This window comes from Chinchilla lanigera, unplaced genomic scaffold (genome assembly GCF_000276665.1).
Source record: "Chinchilla lanigera isolate Chin_1 unplaced genomic scaffold, ChiLan1.0 scaffold00100, whole genome shotgun sequence".
Taxonomy (NCBI): Eukaryota; Metazoa; Chordata; class Mammalia; order Rodentia; family Chinchillidae; genus Chinchilla; species Chinchilla lanigera.
Genome location: NW_004955501.1, coordinates 5,664,095 through 5,677,963, shown reverse-complemented (window position 1 = coordinate 5,677,963; position 13,869 = coordinate 5,664,095).

Genomic DNA, 13,869 nt, shown 5'->3' with positions numbered 1-13,869 from the left:
TTGCTTTTGCTGTGTTCTGCTGCCATGAGCTGTAGCCCTCTGCCATGTGCCACTCTGCTTTGTCACCTGCCAAGTATGGACTGAAAGCTCTACAAACTGTAAGCGAAATAAACCTTTCCTTCCTTAATTTTGGGCGTCAGGTATTTTGTCCCAGCAATGAGAGAAAAGTAACCAAGACACCAAGATCAAGTTTTATGTTGAACTGCAATACTTCTAGTTGAGTAAAATTCTGTGATTTTTTAATATAAACTCACGAAAGAGAAACTGTAATGGTATTGAAACATGGACTCATCCTGGAAAACTTGTTTAAAATAAAAGCTACTTTAGCTAATATTTGAGTATGTGTTAGTTTGGAAAACAAGAATGAAGACTCAGGACTTTGGGATGTTCAATGCCTAATGTCATAGAATTTAATCACTCAGACTAATCATAGGAATCACTTTAGGATCCTCCAGCCCAATGACTCCCAGCCCTGGATACCCCACTTAGGGAGCCTTAAAAATCCTGATTCTCATTAGGATTACCATCAACCAGGTAAGGCAGAGTCTCTGCATCAGGAGCCAGTATTTTTCAAAGCATTCCAGATGATTCCAGTTCTAGCTCAGGTCATGAACCCCAGTCCTAGAATAATCACAGAAACACTGTCCCTTATTTTGCAAATGAGGGACGTGATGGTTAAAGTTGATTATCAAATTGATAAGCTTGTGAGATGCCTAGAAGTTTAGTGAAGTGCACTTCTGGGTGTGTCTGGGTGGGTCATGGGGCGTGACCTTGGGCACTATATCTGCCCACTCTTCCCTTTCTTTCTGGCTCTGTTTCCTGGATGCGATGGCATGAACGGCTTTCCTCTCCCGTGCCCTTCTATCATGACAGCTGACCAGGAACAGAAGCCTCCGAAGCCACGAGCCAAGATAAACCTCACCTTTAAGCTCGGTTGTCAGGTATTGGTACCAGTGAGGAAAAGCTGACTAACGCAAGAGGCTTATATCACTACTCAGAACCACCCAGCTAGTTGTTGGTTGGCTCATTATCAGTCAATGAGCAATTATAGAGTACTTAGTGCTTGCCCAGTACTATGGTGGGTGCTATAGAATTTAGAGGGAAGATCAGTGGGGAGGACTTCAAAACTCTATGCTTTTCACCCTGGTGAAAACATTTTACCTCATAATGACCTCAGGTTTCCATGTCACCACACAGCACTGCCTCTATCATCAGCCTTGCTGGTCACCCTACTTCATATTACTTGTTTTCATAGAATGTACCATGATTTATCATGATATATTTGTTTGAGGTTATTATATTAATTGTGATAGTTTATAAGACCCATAAAGATATAGGCTGAGTATAGATTTTTCTCACTCTTCATTCCAGTCCTTAATGGATAGGACTGACTCTGGGTCAGGCTTTGTTTTAAAAACTGGTATAATGCCTGACACATAGTAGCCACTCAATAAATGTTTCTGTCAGTCACAAAAAGGCAAGCAGAGAAGGAGCAGATAGGAAGATGAAGGTGAAGCCCCTTTTTTTAAGAACTGTGATTTTCAGAGTGGCCCTCAGACAATCAACATTAGCCTTTTGGGCGGACATGTTTGATATGCAAATTCTTAGGCTTCACTCCAAACCTCTGGAAGCAGAGACTGTGGAGTTGGGGGCTGGTGACTGTTTTAACAAGTACCTCAGGGGACTCTGAATGATGTAAAAATTTGAGAAAGCAGTGAAGCTGGAGGAATTGGGACCTGGTTGCCTCCTGAAGATTTTATATGGGTATCAGTTAACAAATGCCATCTTTGATCCTCCCACCAGTTGCCTCTTTGCCTAACCCTGTCCAAGAAAATAAATGTAACAAAAAAAAAAGATCAAAAAGCTTGAAATGACCACTCAGACCTTGATATCCAAATATAGCTCTTCTGTCAAACTTTTGTCTGTACCTTCAAGGAATACGGGAAGATAAGGTACTGTACATACTGCTGAAATGGCTTCACATGGCATTACTTAACCAAGTATTTGAGAATAGCTCTTAAACAGGTGGGCTGTGCAGGCATCCTTCCAAATCAACCTTAATTGATCAATATTGCATGTCTCTATCTGTTTTCATGAGGAACCACTTCGAAGATATCAATATGTAATACAACAAGCATTGTTAATTTCCTACCACTTTGTTTGTAACTCTGTATTGTCTGGACTGTTCTTTTGCTATCTTGTAAAAGGTTGTCTCTCTGTTAATGTTTTCCTCCTTTTATTTTTAAAACAAAATAAAATAATTAACCTTACAAATCAGGTTGGGCGTGTTGGCTAGTTACAGTGTCTATTTCCATCTTGGTCTGTTGTACACACCTTGCCAACTCCAGGCTTCAGCAGCTCTCATCTGCGGACCGCCAAGACTTCCTGAAGGAAGTCTTCGAGCAGCCTTGCTGGTTCGCTCCACTTCCAAGCCACGCAGTCCAGCTTTGCTCAGGCCCTCCCCATTGCTGCTCATGATCCCTTTCATTCTCTCTGCTCCACTCTTGACCAGCCACATTCCACTCTCCTGGCCATGAATCCTACTTTGACATCTTTCACTCTCAGCAGTGACCTTGACCTTGACATTCCTTTTACAAGGTCAGAGTCAAACATACTCAGCTTCCTTGTCTTCATCTCATATTTGTGCATTTCTGTTTTCTTCTTTCCTCATACATCACTTCATTTACAGTTATATACAAGGACCTTTCATGTGACAGTTCATAACCCTACCTTCAGGGTGTAGTTACGGGAGGCTGATAATAAACACACAGGCAAACAAATGCATACGCAAATATACAATGGGATAGGCTCACTGTAAATTGCAACAAGAGCCATAAAAGCAACTAAAAACTAAAGAGAGAGAGAGAGAGAATGTTATTTTAGCTTCATTTGCCTTCACTGATTTACTTACTATCATTTCTCTTAATCTAAACCTTTTCCATCTACCTATAAGTAGAATTAAGTATCCTCCCTTATAAAGTGTGTCTTCCTGATTCTGGGGTTGGTTTTTAGTTGGTTTATATTTTGACCTCCCTGTTGAAATTGTACTTCCCATTAAACTGATCACTGAAGTCCAAGTGTAGTGGCCTAGTGCTCATCATTCTTGACTTGCATGTGGACTGCCTGTGTCCCTCCTGATTTAAATGTATTCCTTCTCTGACTTCTGTGAGATCACATCCATCCCATTCTTGCACCTTTCCGAATGCACTTTTTTTTATATCAACACACACATATCCTTTGTGAAGTCCCAACCAGATTTGCCTGTGCCCTCCTCTGACATCTTACAGCTCTCCTTGACCTGTGGCAGCACTTTCTGCCTTCAGGTGGGACTTTCAGTTTCCTATCTGGGATTACAACATGCCCAAGGACAAGAACTGTAAAGGGACCATTTTTTATTTTACCACAGGTCTTTGCCATTGGAGGCACGCAGTAACTTGTTAGAATAGGTCACTGTTAGCTTCTTAACAAAAGTAGTTAGTAGATATTACTAAGTAATATCTTAAACTATTTCTTAATTAATTTGATGAAACTTTCATGAATTCAAAGGTCTAGGAGTTGTAAATTAGATATTTCAACTGGGGGAAAATGATTCTTACTCCAAAAATAAAAGCCAGGAACACTTCAACATTGTTGATAGGAATGTAAACCCGTACAACCACTTTGGAAATCATTATGGACATTTCTAAAAAACTGAAGCTAGAAATTCCATTTGATCCAGCTGTTCTCTTTCTGATGTCTTCCCAAAAGTCTTAAATGACATCATATTACAGTGATACATACCCGTGTTTATAGTAGCACAATTCATAATGGCTATACCTTGGATGCAGCCTATATAACCATCATTAGCTGTAAAGAAAATGTGACATTTACACACAGTGGGGTACTACTGTGGCAAAAACAAAGGGCAAGTTGAGTCATTTGTAGGAAAATGGATGCACCTTGAGACCATAATGTTAAGTGAAACAAATGAGACACACAAATTTAAATATCTCATGGTATCTCTTATATGAGAAACTCAAAGTGTAAATAAATGGCAAAATAAAAGATAATAAGGAGTAGGGTGATAGATCTTTCTCAAAGGGAAAGAGATCAAGGGATGGAGGGGGAGGGAAGGGGAGCAATAAGGAATTAAGATGTGTTAGGTACAGGCACCTACTCTACACAAGGAATATAAGCATTATAAATACAAATGTACAAAAAAGGAAAGGGGTCAAGAGATGGATGGAAGGGGGAGGGAGGGAAGGGAAAGAGAATTTTTGGAAAAAGTATTCAGATGTATTACATGCATGTACCAACTGTACACAAGGAACATAAACATTATATACCACACACATGTACTAGTAAAAAAGAATAATCAATTAAAAATAAAAACCAGGCCACCTGCAACCCTGGTGGCCATGAACAGGACCTCAATAAAGGCTGTCATAGCAACACAAAGCCATTGTGTTGTTGCTCCATAAACCCTTAAAAACTTAGGACTATATATACTCACCATTTTCTCTGCAATATTCCCCATGTCTCCTCTGCTAATTACCCTTCCCATTAGGGAGAAATGCCTTTTCAGACCACATCTGATGTGGCAACAGAGGAGTGTTTGCACAGTTAAGCACTAAGGAATGTCCGATGCACTCACGAAGGCCTACAGGGTTTGCAGAAGGAGAGAACTTGTTCAGAAAGTTTTTACCCTGACATTAGAGAGCAGCCTCTAGGGAGAGTTGGGTTCAGCTGGATGGAGGTGAGATGAGAAGGCCCGAGAAGACATGAGGGTATGGACCTAGAAGACGGCATCACACCCATAGAGGACCTGAAGTGCTAGCACCAGGTTTGTTTACAGTCTTTGAATTCTACTGAGTTTTACTTGAAAATGGAAAGATCTGACCACAAATCAGTAAGAACTGGACAGAGAAAGCATTTCCACTGATTAAAAACAATAACAACGTTGGTAACTTTTCAAGTCCAGTTACATAAAACACAAACCTTCTCCCTCTAATCAATGTGGTAATATGATGGGTGGAGACATAGACAGCAAAGGCTAACATCGTATGAGTAAAAACTTTCAGACATTACCTAAGGAGGTCTTTAAAATTATTTTAAATTATAAATTGTTGAGTCATAGTTACATATACTCATGGTGATGTTATGATTTATTAATACAGTGTGGAATAATGAAATCAAGCTAGTTAACATATTCATCACTTCAAATACTTTCCTTTTCGTGGTGAGAACAACTGAAATGTATAGTTCACTTTGGAATAACGCAAGGGTTTACAGGCACAGTCTAAAATCTGCCTATAAATTTTGACTCCCACAAAATTTGCCTAATAGCCAATGTTGACCAAAGCGTCACTAATAATATAGTTAGTTAGTACATATTTTGCATGTTATAAGTAATATATACAGTGAAAAATACAGGAAAACCATGAGGGATCCCTTTTTACTATTACATGTATTTACTGGAGACACTGCGTGCTCACAGCAGGATTGGCACTAAGTCACTCAGCATTTTAGGTGGATCCATGCAATGATTGTGCTCACTGTAAAAGCAACACAAGTAGCTTACAGCAGTACAATATTTAGTACAGTATTGACAGTAGCACAATATTACTATGGTTAACTTTATGCAATTATGACTTAATACTGAAAATGGTTATTTTTATTTTTCTGGACTGCAAATAGAGGCATCTCTGGTCTGTGTTTGTGTGATTTTTGATAAATTTTAACTTTTTGCAGTAGATTTAATGGTAGTAAGTGATAACGTCGATTATTATCTACATATTTTTTGCACTCATGAATACGTAACATTTTCTTAATTTTTAAATAGTTCTACATGACAAAACTGGTCTGTAATTTTTCCAAGTTATTACAAAAATTCTGCATATATGCGGACCCATGCACTTCAAATTCATTTTGTTTAAGAGGTAATGACAATCTGTTAGCAATTCTGAAACATGACATTGTAGAGTTCAAAGCCTTAAAATTTTCTTTGAGATATATTGTACAGCACAGTGAATATGGTAAGTAATCATGTATTACGAAGTCTCAGGGAGTCTTTACTTCATTTCAAAATATTTCAAAATAGGCCATTATCATACTTCAAAAATTCCAAATTCTCCCTATTAGCTATCAGGTAGAATAAAATAGACACTCTCTACCTTTCCTATGATTATCTGTGTTAAGGGTCTGTTGTTTAAAGGCCTGTTTATTTAACAGTCATCCAAATTCAGAGTTGGGTAAGGCAGGGTTGTAAGGATACCTCCAAGTAGGTACCTGGTTACACACAATCATTTTCCCTGGGAGGAATCAGACAAAGTGGCCAATTACAGGTTTGATGAAGTCATTTTCAATTCGATGCTAATATTAGACCTCAATGTGATTAGTAATATAGCTCGTCAATTGTAGCCACTTGGTAATTATTCTCATTATCTCATGCATAACACCACTTTCCCCTACGAGAAACCCGAGTCATTTTACAAATTCTCACTTGCCCCCTAGAAAACCATCCTCACTTACATTATCTGAGTCAGACAAGTGTAAATTGCATTAAAGTGATTCTAGAAAAGGGTATTTTCCATTAATATTTTTAATAGTTTCTACCCTTTTAACTCGGATGCAGTTTTACTTTACTCCAATAATCTCTTTCACTGAATACTCTCCCACTCCATTATTTTGAAATTCTGATTGGTGATGGTTTCTGTTGTTCAAGTTTAAACCAAAAACTCATCTGTTGAACATCTCAAGGGGTAGATGCCAGCACTCCCAACTCTCACCAATTTTATATTTTGTAACTTCCAACAATTAGGCTGTGAACATTATACTGGAATGAAGGCTGATCTGTGTCTGTATCCCTGTGGTTGAGCTCAAAGCCTGGCAAGTGGAGATTGCTATTTCAACAAAGAAATGAATGCATGGATGACCACTCCATTCTGGCCATAACTGATAGCTATTTATGTTGTCCATGGAGAAAGGACAGAGATGAGATACTGGTAGATATCACCAGAGGAAGATGGGGAGGAAATTTCTTCTGCCACATTAACTAGTCCACCACCCTTAGTCTCAGGCAAAATCTCTGGACATGAGCAAAATGCAGACAAACTTTCTGCCAACTCATAGCACACATCATCTGAAGTTCAGCAGTCAGTGCAGTTCTTCCGAGCAAAAATCTCCTGATCCTGGTCTTTACCAGTTTTCTGGTCTCAGCTCTGACCAGAATCTCCCATATAGTACAGCCTAAGGTGTTCCAGCTCTACTCTTTCAGGCTTCATCTCTGAACCTTTCCAAATTGTTCCCACAAGCCATTCCCAAAGGCTCTTGAACCACATGGTCAGGTATAGTCACAGCACTGACTCCACTTCTCTGGTACCAAATTCTGTCTTGGTTACCTTTCTCTCATTGTTGAGACAAAATACCTGACACTAAAAATTAAGGGAGGAAAGGTTTGCTTAGCTCACAGTTTGTGGAGATTTCAGTCCATAGTCAGTTGGCTCCAAAGCAGGATGGCGTGGCACATGGGTAACTCTTCATGGCAGCAGAACACAGCAAAAGCAACAAAAGCAAAATGCAGGAAGAACAAGCCTTTTCTCCTCCATTATATTGCATGAAGGATTTCCACCCTAGGGTGGGTCCTTTACACCCACACCATCTCCATGCCCTCCTGTTGCATAGGCTCAGGATGTTTACAAAGTGTGGACCTTGGACCCCTTCTAAGTCACTAAGTTAAGCTTCTAAACTTCTCAAGTTGACACAATGCAGCAACCATTACACGAGACAAATCCCATTTGATCTTTGTGAAGTGCAGTAAAACCTGAGATTGTAAGTGACTTGGTTTGTGAGTGTTCTGCCAGATGAGCAAACATTTCTAATAAATTTGACTTGATAAATGAGTGACTGTCTTGGAATAGGACTAGTATATAAGTCATATGATCACAACTGAGCCAATGGTTCTCTCTCTCTCTCTCTTTCTCTCTCTTTCTCTCTCTCTCTCTCTGTCTCTCTCTCTCTTTCCTTCTCTCTGTGGGATTGTGTGTGATAATCTCCCAACAACCAACAACTGAGGTTCTGGAGGAGATATCCTCCTCAGAGGAGAAGAGAAAACAGAGCAACCCTCACTTCAAATAAGATCAAGGAGATGTGTGCAATGTGGGCAGTGCAAGCAGTGAATCTGTTTAACAATGCAATGTCACTTTTCCATGAAATCCTCAAAAGGAGGCCAAAGCAAGTATCACTGGATAGATTCTTTATTAAAGTTGCATGAGAAGAAAAAATTCCATTGAGCCAGTAGAAGTGATTCTGTTAGCGAGAGTGAAGATCATCCTACACCATAAAGCTCCTGTCTGTCTCCCTCACACTAGCCACACAGGTCTGCAAAGGTAAGAACAGGGTTCCTAAATGGTGAAGCAATGAATGCCAGCAACTCAGCTTCCCCAGAACAAAGTGTCTGGGGTCTGGAAAACAATAGCTTGGAGAGGAGCTGAAGTGAGTTGAAGTTACCTTGGAACCGCAAGAGAACTGACAGGAGAAGAAAATAGAAGTGACACAGAAGAAACAGATCACAGCACAGAGGAGAGACACAACATGCCACTGACAGCAGTTGGCTGGTGTTCCTCAGCTGGGAGGCAAAGTGAAATTAACTCTTTTCTCATGGAGAACTTGAGGATTGCATCAAGGCTGAAGAATCACCTGCAGCTGTAACCAGCAGGGAGCACCCTGGGCACTGGTTCTGGAGGAGACTTCCACAATCAACACCTGGTGCATGACTTCAGTAAACGTGCCTTCAGCTACCACCATGGAGCAAGAGCTGGCAGGGGAACCCCTGGAGGGAGGGAGTGAGTGTTTGAAGCTGGGTCCCACAGCAACCCCTTGGCTGCTTCACACTGCCAAATTTCCAGTGTGGATGAGGGAAAGACACTCACAGGAGACTGGCGGCAGTTGGAGAGTACAGGGGAATTCTGCTGAGAGGCAGGGGTGGTGAACGCAGACCTGACCTCCGTGGTTCAGCCTGAGTCACACAAGACTGGAAGCTCACACTGGCGCTGTGTTCTCACTGTAAGCCGACCTCTACTCATAGCACCATTCTGGGGACAGACTGACACCGTGGACTTCCAGCGTGAACAGAGACATGTGGCTTGAGCTCTGCTCCTTAACCCTAGGCTGAGGAAAAGAGTGATGCATTCAAATCAATAGAAAACTTTCCTTTAGTATGCTTTGATTGTATTATTTTTTCATTTTTCATATTTTTACTTTAAAAAAATTCATTGCTGCTTTCCCTCCTTCTATGTATTTCCCCGCACATTGTTATATTATTTTACCCTTTTTTTCTTCTTCCTCTTTTCATTTCTTTCTCTTTAACTTTTTCTTTTTCTTTTCTTTTTTTTTTGTTTTTTGGTCTTTTTGAGACAGGGTCTTGCTGTGCAGTTCACACTGACCTTGAGCTCACTATGTAGCCCAGGCTGGCCTTGAACTCACAACAATCCTCCTGCTTCAGCCTCCCGAGTGCTGGGATTACAGGTGTGCACCACCACACCCGGCAAAAACTTTTTCTCTAATATTTATATCAGTCATAGGATCTTTTCCCATCCCAGGTTATCAGGTTTGTACCCGGTTTTCTCTGTTAGCCTTTCGTAAGTATATAACATAGCCTTCCATCATTAGGGTCCTTTGGCTCCCTCCTATTTGTCCTTCCCATACCACAAAGCAGAAACTTTTAGAAAACACATTTTTTCTCTTCTCCCTACTCTGGACTTACCCAGTCCCCAACTTCATAGGCTTTAGATAACTGATTCTATAAAATTACTGTTGAATGCTGTTTTTAACCATTAGGGGAGACACAGCATTACATTTAGTGTACAGTAACTGTGGGTTAAGACTTGTGTTGTTATGATGCTTACACTATAGCCATGGATTTCTTCTTCTAGGCTAAAGGGAGACCCAAAGCAGAGTGTTGGGTTCCCATAGTGACTTATTTGTCAACTAGTGTAAGTACTACCACTGTAACAGATTAGCCTGTCACCGCTGTAGCTAATTTCAGTGCATAGGAATAATCCTGACTCAGTGGAAAAATTTATGCCCATGAACCCATCTGCCAAATCCATCATCACACCTAGGCAGAGGGACAGCAAGAGTTCCTAACCCAAGAACTCAGGTTAAATCAAACTCTGCATAAATGCCTAGAACCAAGCAGAGAAAAGCCCTGAGTCTGACTTAGTTTGCGTACTGCACTTGAGAAGTTATTGGGGCATGAGAACTCAAGGTCTCTGGCAAAGAAGCTACTTGGAATCACATATGTGATGTCTCATGGAACTATTTATGTTCCCGTGGGACGTCTTCTCGGTTTAAGTTTTTGCATGTGTCTTGATTTGCTTATTAATGTGGGGTTATGTTAGGTTCTCTTATAGTTTCCTGTGTTCATTAGGTTCTTACCTTTATGTATTTGTTCTTTCATTGGCTCTGGTCTAGTAGGTGTCCAGGTTCTCTCCCTTGTCTGAACTCCTTATCTAATTTCTTCACCTCAAACCCCCAAAATAATATTATTAATGTATTTCTTTATTCTTTTTCCAAACATAAAAACTTCCTTCAAGTTTTTAAATTCCCCATACTTAGCTTCCTTACAGTCACTCCTACTTTATCTAGTATTATTCCTTGATCCTTCTCATCTTATGCCTTTAGTTCTTCCCAGACTATTGTCCTCCCCATCAGAAAGTTCTGACAACCACGTAGCTTTCCTTAATCACAAAGTAAACATCATTTCTCCAATCTCACCCATTCCCCCTCAAAATATCCTCTGAAAACTCTCAATATTAACCTTTCAACTCAATTAAAAGTATTCCAATAAAGTTAGACCTCACCTCAACCTTTTTTTATTATCTGCCACTATTTCCTCTCCAAACCTCCCCCTGAGTATTTAACACTCCTCTTCCAGCCACCTGTCATTCTCCCCAGCCCATCTCACCTACCTTATTGCAGAACAACCACAAATAATAAACTGTCACAGTGTGCATACAGAATGGACAAACTGCCTTAGACTATCATGTAGAAGAGTTGTAAGAATGAATTTGTTAGTGCTGTCATAACACAGAGTGGTTCTTTTGGTAAAACATAGGGACACTGTCAAAATGAGTTGCAGTAAATGATGGAGTAAATACTAGCACTGGACATACAAAGCTGAAAGTTATTCACAGGAAGGCAACATCCTACTAAAACTCTCCACATAAGCTACAGACTGTCCTCACTTCTTTAGTCTCCAACTTGCATTAACCCTTCCCAAGAAAGGAAGGGGAAAAAGACAGGGCCATAGAAAATTTTTAAAAGATGGATATAGATATTAAACAAATAAACACAGATACACAGAGGAGAGTGAGGAAGCAAGGAAACAGAAGATCTCTGACCCCGTCCCAACTCTCCCAAGGCAGAGTAAGGGGTCACAAAGGGAGAAGAAAATAAATACCAGGAAGCAGAAATCTATAAAAAGTTCATAGAAGGGATGAAGAAAGTAGATGAGTTCAAAGAGGAAATGAATCAAAAATTCACATCAGTTTCACTCATGCCCATGGTAAATTTTGGGAAAATATGTAAAAAAAAAAAACAAAAAAAACTGGACAAACTAATCAATGCAGTTCAAAATTTGAAATGATAGATTCAATAAGGACATGGAAGCCTCAAAAACATGCCAGGCCAAAATACCTGAAATAAAAAACTGTATAGAATTCATACATCTCAGAAGTGACCAATGTGAAAATAAAGTGTCTGATATTGAAGACAAAATAGTGAATTATGATAAAGAGCTCAAAGAAGCCAAAAGGAAAATAAAAAAACAAGAGAAACTATCCAGAAACTAGTAGGTGACAAAAAGGTGCATATAAGGGTAAGTGAAGTTAGAGAAAAACCTAGAGGATGGCATTCATGGATTCACTACCATGCATACAGAAATCATGCAAGAAAATTTCCCGAATGTAAGAAAAGAGTTTAAAATACAAGTAAGCAATGCTTGTAGAACACGAAACAATTATAATGAAAAAACCAAACCAAGGCATATCCTTATTAAATCACCAGACGTGCAGCAAAGAAAAAAAACTAGAACTTTTAAAGCCTCCAGAGTAAAGCAAAATTCACATACAAAAATAAACCAATAAGAATCACAGCAGACTTCTCAACAGAAACTGTAAAGGGCAGAAGAACTTGAAGTGAAGTATTTCAAACCCTAACAGCAAATTAACTTCCAACCCAGAATAACTTACCCAGCAAGCCTATCTTTCAAAATAGATGGAAAAATAAGGTATTTCCATGACAAAGACCAGCTCAGAAGATACATGAATTCTCAATCAGCTACAGAGGAAATACATAGGAATGTTCTTGACAGAAACAATGAATGGGACACAGCTAAAAATACAGAGGAAACTAGTGAGGTTGAAAACAGCAATACACACACACACACACACACACACACAGCAACAAAAATATCAGGAAAAGAAAAACAGGATACACCAACAGATAAAGATAATGATAGAAAATAACCAAAACATATCAGTAATATCTCCCAATGCTAATGGCTTCACCTCTCCAATCAGAAGACACAGACTGGCAGACTGGATCAAAACACAGAATCCAACAATAGGTTGCATTCAAGAAACCCAAGAAATCTAATCCAAAAGATATTCATAGACTTAAAAATTCAATGATGGAAAACAACATTTCATGCACAGGACTTCACAAACAAGCAGGGGTAGGAATTCTAATATCAACCATGGTAAACTTCAAGCTAAAACTGATTAGAAGAGACAAGGTCACTACCTACAAGTTAACGGAACAATCCAACAAGAAGAGAGAGCACTGATGAACATATATGCATCGAATACTGGAGCACCTATCTTCATAAAATAAGGACTGCTGAAATTAAAAGATTAAATAAACACTACCACATCATATGAGCAAATTTAACACCCCATTTGCACAAAGAGATAGGTCAAATAAAGGCAAAAACTAATGAAGGCATTTTAGAACTGAACCACAGAGCTGAACTTATAGGTTTAATGGATATATACAGAGTATTCCACCCCTTTATGATAGAGTATACATTCTTTTTAGCAGAACATGTTACTTTTCCCAAAATAGATCATATACTATAATTCACAAACCTGTGTAAGTAAATATAAAAGAATAAGAATAAGAATTAACCCAATCATGGTGCAATGAAAATAGAAATCTGTGACAGAAGAAGCTTTTTTGGTGTTTTTCTATTTTAAAGAGAATTAAAAAAAAATAGCAAAATGCCGTCAACTTAGACAAAAACAAAAAAAGCAAAAACAAGAAGAACGATATAGGGTTTCAGAATAAAATGATAGGGATTAACAGTGGTTGTTATATTACATATTTTTATCTTCATTGAAGTTGGTCAGATTACCAGATGTAAGAATGCGAGATTAATCAAACCATTAAAGAAAATAAAAAATGGAAAAGGCAAAAGCTCCTGGGAAATTAATAACATAGTCCTAAACAACCAATGCATCACAAAATAAATAAATTAAGAAATTTTAAAAACTTTGGAAGCTAATGGCAATGACAGTACAACTCATCAAACCCTGGGACACTGTGAGAGTTCCAAGAGGAAAATCCATCACAGTAAATGCTCACAATGGCAAAACAGAGCAAACTCAAATAGACAACCTTCTGAGAAACCTTCGGATACTTGAAAGACAATAACAAACCACACCAAAACCAAAATTGAGGAGGGAAATTTTAAAAATGGGTGTGAAAATCAAGGAAATTGAGACTGAAAAAAGTAGTAAAAAAGCCCCAATAAAAAAGTTACCAAAACTAACCCAAGAAGACACAAATATGCTTATAATAAGCAATAGTATTGAGACCGTAGTAAAGAAT